This window comes from Odontesthes bonariensis, chromosome 18 (assembly GCF_027942865.1).
Source record: "Odontesthes bonariensis isolate fOdoBon6 chromosome 18, fOdoBon6.hap1, whole genome shotgun sequence".
Taxonomy (NCBI): Eukaryota; Metazoa; Chordata; class Actinopteri; order Atheriniformes; family Atherinopsidae; genus Odontesthes; species Odontesthes bonariensis.
Window position 1 is genome coordinate 23,870,907 of NC_134523.1, and position 10,983 is coordinate 23,881,889.

At 40.9% G+C, this 10,983-nt stretch overlaps 1 pseudogene; it reads right to left on the reverse strand.

The window, feature by feature from the left end:
* Nucleotides 1-209: 209 nt before the first annotated feature.
* Nucleotides 210-2,939, reverse strand: LOC142367375 (major histocompatibility complex class I-related protein 1-like; annotated as a pseudogene).
* Between the last annotated feature and the right edge of the window lie 8,044 nt (nucleotides 2,940-10,983).

Below are 10,983 nucleotides of genomic sequence, written 5' to 3' on the forward strand. Positions count from 1 at the left end.
AGGAGAGAGGAAGCACAGCCTTATATGGTATAATTTTGGGCGTGGAGTATGCAAATCTACTATCCTCGTGCACGTGAACTTAGATACGCACAGGTGTGATTCATCATTTACGCAGGTCGTTTACACACTTTTTCCGAAGTTAAGAGCGCTTGTTGAATCTGACGTGGCGTGTTCGTACGAGACCTTCTTACGAAAAAAGTGAGAGAAATTTAGAATAAAAATACGAAAATTTTCTTGCATGAGGCCCATTCTCTCTTTAGTTTTCTTATTTCTTCACTGAGTATGTTGTGATTTAGACACAATTTAACTGAGCCTTGTACCTCCCCTCTTGACTCCTTTTTCCATGTGAATATTATCAGCTCTTTGACTCTCTTACCATTCTTTTTGATAGCAATGGATCCTAAAGCAGCAGCGATGATGACAATAACAACGGCCATTGTAGCAATGACAGCAATGCTGACCACAGAGAGTGTGTCTGTTCAGGAAACAAACATGTAGATAAAGCAGGTTAGAAAATATTTACATCTACTGATTAGCTTCTATGTATCTAGCTGTTTTTATAAACTGCTTATCACTTAGTCATAAGAATATAATACAATCTATATAGTATGTGTCTCATACATTAAATGTCTTTTTCTTACCTAATTTCTTTCTGAAGTTAGTTTTGATCGCGTCTTTCTTCAGCTCTGTGACGATGCCATTTTGAACACCAGAGAGCTGAAACACACAGTCGTACCTCCTCCAGTCTTCAGGTGAGATTGATGAAACTTCCAAGTCTACACTCATCTGGAAGGATCCGTCATGGTTGGGGAGAATGTTTCCGAGGTCCACGCCTTCATGAATCTCCTCACCATCTCTCCTCCAGAATATCATGGCGCTCTCAGGGTAGAAACCTGTAGCGTGGCAGGTGACTGGAGAGGAGGGAGTCCTCTGGAGGAGAGACACCGAAGGAAGATCTGGAGAGATGGTTTGTATGTAAATCTTTCTTTATTAACCTTGCATCAACTTTAGTCAGCCCAGTCTGAAGGAAAATATGTTAACAGTTTATGTTTCTGGAAATCAATGGGCTTGTAAAGAAAAGAGTGAAATCGAGAAATAGATATAAAAGAAAATCCGACCATTTTACTTTACCTTTTCTAGTCAGATAGCTCTTCCCATAAGTCAAAGAAATTCTAAACCACGTAGAACATTCTGTGGTGAGGAAGAGCTTCCATAAATTATTACGGACTTTATCTCCATCCCACTGTTTTTTAATGGCTGCAGCTTATGCATCTAAAATGATCCAAGTCTTCGTATCCAAGTCAAACGAGATGAAATCCTCTCCATTGTTACCATACCGTACATAACAATTCACCTCATCTGTCTCATTGTCCCACTCACAGGCAATAGTTTGCTGGATAATGGGAGCACCTGAGAGAGACAGAAAATGGGGATTATTCATGTCAATTAGTTAAAAATAAAATAGATAAATTGCTAAGTTATCAAAAGCATTGATTATCTGTTGATCAGAACAGCAATTCGTCAAACGTGTGACGTTACATGTATAATAAGAAAGACTGACACAAGTGATTACAAAAGAAACAGAATAACAACACAAAAGGTCAGTAGAATTTGAAGAAGATAAAGTTGAAAACATTTTTGTGCTGTAATAAATGTTAGTCCTGCTCTGGTAACCAATTAATAATATTTCCCAGTCCCTTATGTATAGTGAAACTTCATTTATAAACATTCTATATGAAAATAAAGAGATGCAGATACATAAATCTAAGAAAAACCAAAAAAAGCCTAAACAAACAACAATAAAAAAAAAAACAGTAACTTACCTTCTGTTTGTCCTGATTGCTGATTAAAACTGTCAGTTTCATCTCTGAAGGTGCGCCTGTATCTCAATAATTGCTGTTGGAATACTTCCCATCGTTCTGTATGTTCCTTTATCAATTCTCTCATCCAGTCATGTGTGACTTTTGGTGTTGTTGTATTGATGTCAGCGTAATACACTGAAACTCCCTCAAGAGTTGCCATCACTGCATATTCAGGGACATTTGGGGATCCAGACCATAGGAAATTTCCACCCTCCGCCCTGTATTTCACTGGAGAAAGAGAATTCAAACACTGTATGTTGTATTCATCATGCCAGCATTTATACATATATGCACATATATATATATATACATTCAGAGACAGACAGATATATTCTAACCGCCTTCATTGTATTTACTTAGTTTAAAATTTGGTAAACCTTTGGTGGATGCTCCTTTTCAGACGCCCTAATCTGTCACCAGTTAATCTGCTGATTGCTGAATCTTACAGAATACTGCTGCTGTAGATGCTTTAAACTTTTCTGTATTTTGTTTTCCTCTGTTACAGCTTTTTAAACATTTCTTACTGCATTTATTTCTTATTCTGAAACAAGTTACAGATTTAAGTGCTTTCTGCATTTTAGAAAATTTGTCAATTTCACTGGAAAACGTATATTTCACATATAAAAGAATAAACTATCCATTTATTTAGATATAATAGAATGGAATATAAATAATGTGCTTATTTTATATAAGTTTAAAAACATCAATGACTAAACAAACTTTATAAATCTGAACTCACGGCACACACTGAGCAGTTTCACTTTCTATAAAACCATTTTAGTTTTCAACGTGTCTGAATAGTCTGATTATCTTTAAACAAAATGAATACATGAATCTCTTTAGCTTATACAGTTCTCTTGGGTTATTCTGAGCTGCCACATTTATTAATGAGCAAATGCAGTACCATGAGCTACTTTGTTCAGCTCTAGAGTAGAGTAATTACATATATTAGAAAATTACTGTATATACCCCTTAAATTTGTAAAATGTTCCTACCTGCGGCTGCAGCATGACAGAGGAGGATTAGTGTAATTATCCCCTTCATCATGTTCGGATAGTTGGAATGAAGCTGAAGAACTGAGCTGAACAGTCTGTTGTCTGATGTTTTTGTTAAGATCTCATTGAGGTGTGTCCTATTCTGACTACACCCAGCATGTGAAATAGGGCCAACATTCTTTTAGTTCTTTTTTTTAAATGTACTTATTTAGTTTTTATTTCACACCAACAATAATTCTATCTTCCACTTTATGATTTTCTCTGTCGCTTGTTTAACAGAAACTAAAGAGTTCTTTGTTTCCTGTTCTGCTTGGTCTGTGTAATTTGAGTATTTTTGTCTTTAAAGTCTTTAGCCTATGTTCTTTTTAACAAACCTCCCAAACTGCAGCTCAGTCTTTTTTCTTTCTTTCTTGGTTCATGTCACATTTAACTGGCCTGGAGAGTTATACAAGTTTGTGCTAGCGTGCTAACAAGCTAACTACTGAGTTATGTGAATTCTTGGATGACTTCCTGTCGCACTAAACAAAGTGGATGACTAATACTAGTAGAATTAAGAAGGCAAAATGTTATTTGTGCTATAGAATATGCATCTGATTTTCCAAATTACACCAACTCATCAACTTGTAGAAGCTAATGTTAAAATTCATGATGGCAGCGTGGACCCAAGAGCCTCAACAATGTACAGTCTCATTGCCTGGACTGGGAACAACAAATTGGCCCCCTCCTCCAGTCTAAACCTCAATGGGTGAGGATTGTACGCCTGAAATTCAAGTTATTAGATGTTTCTGGTTTCTAACTACCAGAAGAAACACTGTTTACACCAGTGCCGGCTGCTGACTTTTAAAACAGGGGAAGCCCATATTACGCGTTCAGGGTTGTAGTGGCTCGTACCATCCCAGAGCAGAAGATAGCAAAGTTAAAAAGAATTAGTTATAACATAGCTGTGTCTAGTATGACAAGTATGCCCAGCAAATACACAGAAAGAAGGTATAGACTTTGAAAATTCACACAGCAAGGCCAAAATCAAGTATGATCGAATCTAAGGCCTGTAAATGGCTGGATCTGTGGCTGGATCAGAATCTGTGGAGCATTTTTCCCTGTCATAATGAATACTTAGAGTTTGATGGTGGTGGTAAGTGTTCTTAAAAAAGGTAACATTTGTGAATGGGCAGCATGAATTCTGGAAAGAAACAACTAAAAGTAGCTAGCTAACACGACAAACAAATGCACAACAGGAATATGATTGACAAAACTTCTAAACAACAAGGATGTGTTTCTTATTTACAGTGTAATATTTACAAAAGTGTATGTGTGTGAGGATGGAAATGGAAACGATGGGAAATGAGTGAAACTCCGACAGCACTTTCACAGACAACCAGTCTCTTTCGTATCCGCTTTGGGACTGAAGTTCCAGCGTGCTTCTCCTGTGGGAGAAGGATGTCATGACATGTTCATGACTTCTGGCCTAGTTACATCCTGGGCCTTGTTGACTGGTTCAGAATATTGTTGATAGTTAGAAGGAGCGTGTTTATGATAAACTGCGAAAGCTAGGCGCCTCCAGAGAGGGCCACGTACACTTGTTATGATAAAACGGTATAAAAGGGTGTCACTAGATGAGCTCGTCGGACATTTTGTACATTCTGTATGCACATTTGCTGTGACGGTTTGTTCAATAAACTCCCCAATGGACGGCTGACCAACGCGGGATTCGACTCTAATTTCTCCACAACACTCCCCGCTTAAAAATTCGGCTGCCACAAGATCTCTCATGATGGACAAACACTAACTCCAATCATCACGACACAGACCCTCATATTGACACGCCCACATCTAATCTAACCCCAGAGAAGCCGGGCAGCCTCGGAAGTGATGAGTTTTTGTCGATTTAGCCAATAATGACCTAGAATTGTAGAAAAAAATTTGACTCTCCTGCCCCCTCCTGAAGCCGGGCAGCCCTCGGCTCGGAAGCCTGGCTGTTAGTGGCGGCTTCATAACACGATTTCCTCAGTGAACGGCGGCGATTTCAGAACAAATCACTTCATTAAGCTACAGGACAACATGTTGTAGTTATGAAAGTAAATGCAGTATTGGGCATATCTTGTGTTTTGTGAATAACTGTTTTATCGTCAATTTAACATTGAAGATGTAGCAATTTCGCCAGAGAATGGGAGATGCTGTCCGGCTTCCCGTGTTGTACTCTGAATAGCCGCGGCTGGTTTACACCAATACTTCGTTTTTGTGGAGGCAATTAAGAATAGTTTGGGAGAAACAGGATATTCCTAGAGCATGGCTTAGGGCAGGAGGCATTCTCATTCCAAAGGAGAAAGAGTCCTCGGACCTGAGTCAGTTCCGGATGATCTCTCTCCTAAATGTAGAGGGGAACATTTTCTTTAGTTTAGTTGCACAGAGATTAGCTTGATATTTAGAAAAGAATAGCTTAATAGATACTACTGTGCAGAAGGCAGGAATACCAGGTTTCGCAGGGTGTTTAGAGCACACTAGCAAGATTTGGCATCAGATTCAGACAGCCAAGATTGAGAAGAAAAACTTGCATGTTATATTTCTTGATCTAGCAAATGCATTTGGTTCAGTGCCACATAGCCTTATTTGGAAAGCATTTGAGTATTTTAGAGTGCCTGTAGTAGTTGTTAACTTAGTAAGAGCATATTTTCAGGATATTAGACTGTGCCTAAGTACAGCAGGTTTCAAAACAGGTTGGCAGAGGCTAGAAATAGGCATTATGGCAGGGTGTACGATTTCTCCATTAGCATTTACAATCGCGATGGAGATAATTATTAGAGCTTCCAAGTGGGTTGTAGGTGGAGAGAGACGTCAGGATGGCATGCGTCTTACACCAATTGGAGCATACATGAAGGATATGACGTTAGTGACTACAACAGTGCCATGTATGAAGAGAATACTTGAGAGACTTAATAAAAATCTAAAGTGGGCTGGGATGAAAATCAAACCTACTAAGTCTAGAAGTATCTCAATAAGTAGAGGGAAATTAAGTGATAGAAAGTTTGTAATAGATGAAGAAAGCATTCCAATAATTAGGGAAAAGGCAGTAAAGAGTTTAGGCAGGTGGTACCAGGCAGACATGAATGATGGAGAGCGGGCAGTGCAGTTTCGGAAAGATGTTGCTGAGGGACTGGATAGAATAGATAAATCAGGGCTTCCAGGAAAGTTGAAGCTGTGGTGTCTGCAGTTTGGATTGTTTCCTAGGTTGATGTGGCCACTGTCTGTGTATGAGATTCCATTATCTGTTGAAGAAAAAATGGAAAGATTAGTTAGTTTTTATATTAGGAAGTGGCTAGGTGTTCCTAGATGCTTAAGTACTGTGGCACTGTATAGGAAAGGCATACTCCAGCTCCCAGTATCTAGTCTAGTAGAGGAGTTTAAATGTACTAAAGTTAGGACAGAGCTCCTGTTAGCTGGGAGTAGAGATGTGGTAGTTAGTAAGGTGGTTCCAAACCCAACCAAGGGGAGGAAGTGGAAACAAAGATTGGCAGCTCAGGAGGCAGAAGCAACTCTTAAGCCTGATTTATGGTCGGTGATGCAAGACGCAACGCAAGACGCAACGCAAGCCACTATCTACATCACATCCGGCGGCGTGTTTCATCCCCTAATAAAAGACCGCTGTTTTCAAACTGTTATAATTGGCTTTGTTCTTGAAATAAGTCTCAGTACTTTTCCATATGACCTTGAGTGATGCAGGAGTAGACAGACAAAACAATCAGGAAAGTCTGGGAAACCAAGGGCAGATTGATACACACACATTATTTGAATTCCTCAGAGACATTATTTGGGTTAGTACGATTCATATCCAATCACATTTGATCAACAAGGGATCCACCGTGAGAAACTATGAGATATATATACGAGGTGTAACCGGAGATACGGGGCTCTGTCTGACGGATTCTTGCGAGGTCTGTCAGACTGAGACCAGCGCTGAAATACTGCACTTGTTGCCAGACCAATAAAGACTTCATTTTCACTTGAATTACTTCGGTCCGTTCTTGAGCCTCCTACTAAAAGAATCGTATCTAACAAATGGTGCCGTGACACGAGGTTCGAAGGCTAAAGGACCACCGTGCCGTGCGACCGACCCCCATCCGAGGGAGGACGCCTCGAGGTGATTGGAGGGACAGCTTTTTTCAGACAATCAGGCGCCAGAAAAAAGGTGAGCAGAACACCACTTAATGACTAAATGTGAAATTTCTGCATATTGAATAACCTAAATGAAGTTGTCTGAATTAAGTTGTCCTCTGGTCATGGTAAATCCAAGTGTTAATGTACTGTCTGATGTTTGCATTGAATGGTAACACGTGAAGTATAATACACATAGTCTCACATAGGGATAGTGAATAAGTGTCCTGACAAGTGAATTCGAACAAATAAAAGACAAGATAAATTCATTTTATAAATGAATATCCCAGTCGGGGAACTTGTCTTCAAAATTTCTTTCCGTGCACTAATAGCTAAGTGTGGCCGAAGTAGTTTATAAAATCCCCAAATTGAGGGGGGTCAACTAAATAAATAAATAAAATTAGTGGAATTCCGACACGGAAGGTTTCTCCTCTGACGAAAGTTAGGACGAGGGATTGAGACCTCCGGTGTGCGAAGCGGTCTATAATCCCGAGACATAGTCGGTCTGACAAGAATAAATTTATACTGAAGGACACAGGGTCAGATTTTTTAATTTTCATGCAACTGTGGGGTGGGGTTCGCCGCTCGAAGATATTTGACTGCGCCAGCAGATCTCGAGTGGTTTCTGTTCAATATTGGGGTTGGTATAGATAAAAAGGGGGAGAACAAGTGGCTGCGCGTGCTATACGGGTCGCTTTGTTCAGGGAAAGCATTATTTTTATGGTGTGACCCAAAGTTTTGGAATAAACAAATGCTTGGATAAGTGGAGTAACAACGAGTCGTGGAGCGAACAGAACACAGCATTCTGCGTAGAAATTTCTACACTACTTTCAGCATTTGGGCAATTACGTCTTCCATATACTTTGATTAACATGTGTATAACTTTTGAATATGTCACAAAAATTGATTGACGACTGGAAAAAATGCAAATCCGGCTCGCTGGGGTCGGTGCTGATTGAAACGTTAGAAAGATGGAAGAAAAAAGTGTCGATGAGTGAGGAAAAACGAGCAACGGATAGGTTTGTGGATTGGTCCACAGAGATGCAAAATAGGGGGATGTTTGGACCCGTTGCAAATGAACCGCCCAAGCTTATAATGTTGACAGTTTTTGCAAAGCAAGCGAAAATCAGTAAGGGACAGGCAGAACAGCAGTCTCAGGAAGCGGGAATAATGCAGAGAGGCAGAGCAGACAGAGAATTAACAAGAGCGTCAATTTTTCTCACAGATTGTGAATGGTTTCTCGGGGAATTAAAATTTACTATTCAAATGCGGGCCTCTGCACTTATGCGACAGAAAACCCCAGAAAAAAATTCTTATCCAATAAGCTATGATAATAAGGAGCATAACGCACCTCCGAGCACAGCTCCGAATGAGGAGCACAGGAGCGAATCGCTTCTCCATTCTCCTCCCCCTTATGCTGAAGCTGGCATGCTATTGGAGGCCACACAAAAGCAGATGCCTCAAACAACGCCCACATCTGCAGGCGATTTGTGTGACCCTAGTGTAAGGAGCAAAGTAGTAGTAATTAAAAATGGCTTACTGCAAACTGCACCCTTTCCAGGGGACTTGAACAGCCAAGCACAGGCAGCAGAATACCTAAATGTAACAGCGCAAAACAGTACGCATTTAACGACTAGTACTATATTGGAAGCACCCGCCTCCAGAGCTTCAGATTACACATTCGGATCACTGGATACGCGATCGTACGCAACACCCTCTGTAACACATGTTGATCCATTAGTGCATGATTTAACAGCTTTGCTGCACAGACAAACACTTGGTGAGGGAATGAATCAAACTAATCAATCAGTTCCTGCTTCTGAAGAGTGCAGACGTGTCTCTGCTTCCTCCTGCTTCCTCCTGCTGCTTATTGCTTTATTCGCTTTTAAATCATTCTACTTCTTTCCACAAGTCTTGGATATAATTTTATTCTTTTATTCTTTTTCTTTTAATTGTGTATTTGTAAACGGTATTAGCCCTCCTGTTTACAAAGAGAATCGGACAGAACAATGTCTCCTAACCCTGCAGTATCAGTGAGCTGCACACAGTGTGAGCTACTCTTTGCGAAGGTAGCACAGCTCGAGAAGAGGATTGAAACGCTGCAAGACATTCGTAACGACGAGGAATTTATTGACTCTATGATAGCTCCTGCGCAGGCTGTGGAGCCTTCATGTGACAAAGGACTAACTCAGATATTTCTACACGGGATCACAGCTGATGTGGAATCTCACACTGCAGCCCTGGCTGACACACTTCCCTGGATCTGTTCAAATGACACTGGAATATCTGGTCAAGCTTCCAAACCGGACGGTCCGACTGACATCTCCCACTGGAACAGTGTTGGTGCCAAACCCAAATCATCAACCCCAGCCAGGATCTGGTCTCATGTTGTCCGTCGCAGAGGTAAATCCAGCACCAAACCTAAATCTCCAGCACTCACGCCGCCACCTGAAGTTCTATTGCATAATAGATACGATCCGTTGACTCCAAATAGAGTGTGTGATGATGAATGTAACCCAAACATGAAGAGAAACAAGAGAAATGGCCCCAAACCTCAGCCAAGGGCTAACCAGATCATCAGGAGAAGCCCAAATCCCACAACCAAGGTGAGGACTACAGAAGCGATCGACACCTCCACACAGAAAGGAATAGACACCATTCTAATCGGGGACTCTATAACACAGCATGTCAGAATGGCAAAGACGGAAAATATAACTTTTTCTGATACATCAGTCAGGGAACTGATAGATATTTTGCCGACCATTCTGTCTACTCATCCAGATGGCACGAGGATCATTGTCCATACAGGGTCTTTTGATATTCTGAGAAGGAAGATTGGCTCTGAGATCCTGAAGAATGACTTTTCTCTGCTGTTGGAGAGACTGTGTCACTATGGAGCACACCGGATCTCCATTTCAGGCCCCATTCCTACTGTGGATAAAGGAATTGAACTTTTCAGCAGACTTCTTGGCCTAAACACATGGTTGTCAAATGCATGCATCGCCCATGGGATTAAGTTCATTGATAACTTTAATATCTTTTGGAACTGTAAGGAGCGTTTCAGACCTGATGGCGTGCATCCCAATCGAACTGGATGCAGATTACTTGGTGCACACTTACGTCATGCTGTTGGGACGGCAAACCCAAACATGACTGTACAGATTATACTGAAGGACACAGCAGCGAGGCAAACAACCCCCAGCCCTCCCCCCTCACCAGACCCTTTACTCCACATCACCCAAGGTCTCAAAAGGATGTCTCTATCCCAGCCAGGACTCCAGCGACCACCATCAACCGAGAAACGCAGGGCACCCCCTCCTCCTCTTCTTACATCATCTGTCCTGGCAGAGCAGGGCACAAGGGGATGTGCAGGATGTTCAAGGAGCAGCACAACATCCAGAGTTCAAAACAAAGATAGTACTGTTCAAAACAAAGATACCATGCCATGATGTGTTCAGGGTCCCTGCTATAGAAGTCCGACTTCTGACAGCTGTTCTGAGAACAAGCTGGGACCCAATAGGATTCCTGTATTAGTTAGTAAAAGAAGGAATCGAAAACAGTCAACTTCCAGGGTGAATCTATCTAATCTGTTAACGGTACCACGTACAACTCAGAATACAACAGAGACCAGTGTAAACTCCACAAAGCTAGCCTTACTTAATATTAGATCTCTGTCCAATAAGTCACTGTTAGTTAATGACTTCATAATTTCACACAATTTAGATTTTCTTTTTCTGACAGAAACATGGTTAACAGAGGGCACAAGTGCTACTGTTCTTAATGAAGCAGCCCCCCCAAACTTTAGTTTTATGGATAAATGCCGAAATGGTAGGAAAGGTGGGGGTGAAGCTGCTTTATTTAAAGATACATTCCAGTGTAAAGAGATCTCATTTGGTGATTTCACTTCTTTTGAATATCTGAGTTTTATTTTAAAGGGTGTTCCTAAAATCCTGTTCTTAATCATTTACAGATCTCCA